Source organism: Penaeus monodon, chromosome 19, assembly GCF_015228065.2.
Source record: "Penaeus monodon isolate SGIC_2016 chromosome 19, NSTDA_Pmon_1, whole genome shotgun sequence".
NCBI classification, from domain to species: Eukaryota; Metazoa; Arthropoda; class Malacostraca; order Decapoda; family Penaeidae; genus Penaeus; species Penaeus monodon.
In genome coordinates this window covers 28895094-28895313 of record NC_051404.1, presented here as the reverse complement: position 1 = coordinate 28895313, position 220 = coordinate 28895094, and the positions used below count along the sequence as shown (strand labels likewise).

General features: G+C 35.9%; 1 protein-coding gene across 1 annotated transcript in view; it reads left to right on the top strand.

Moving 5' to 3' along the window:
* The window catches only part of LOC119585156 (neuropeptide CCHamide-1 receptor-like), a gene marked incomplete at its 5' end in the record, with an annotated part of 2770 nt that overhangs the window by 1149 nt on the left and 1401 nt on the right, over positions 1-220 (top strand).

Sequence of the window (220 nt, the reverse complement as noted above, 5' to 3'; positions counted from 1 at the left end):
AACGAAATTCTTGAAAGACCCACTGTCTATCGCATTTCAAGTCTAGTTGATAAACCAAATAAGTCAATAAATGCCTTGGCGAAGGTAATTATCCGAGAAACGTTTAATGATGAGCTTATGGTATGCCACCATTAACTGTTCGACTTGGGTTTATTGCTGTGGTAATAATTCCTGAAAGAAAACCTCCATAATACTATACATAACGAAGACTTGAAACCTT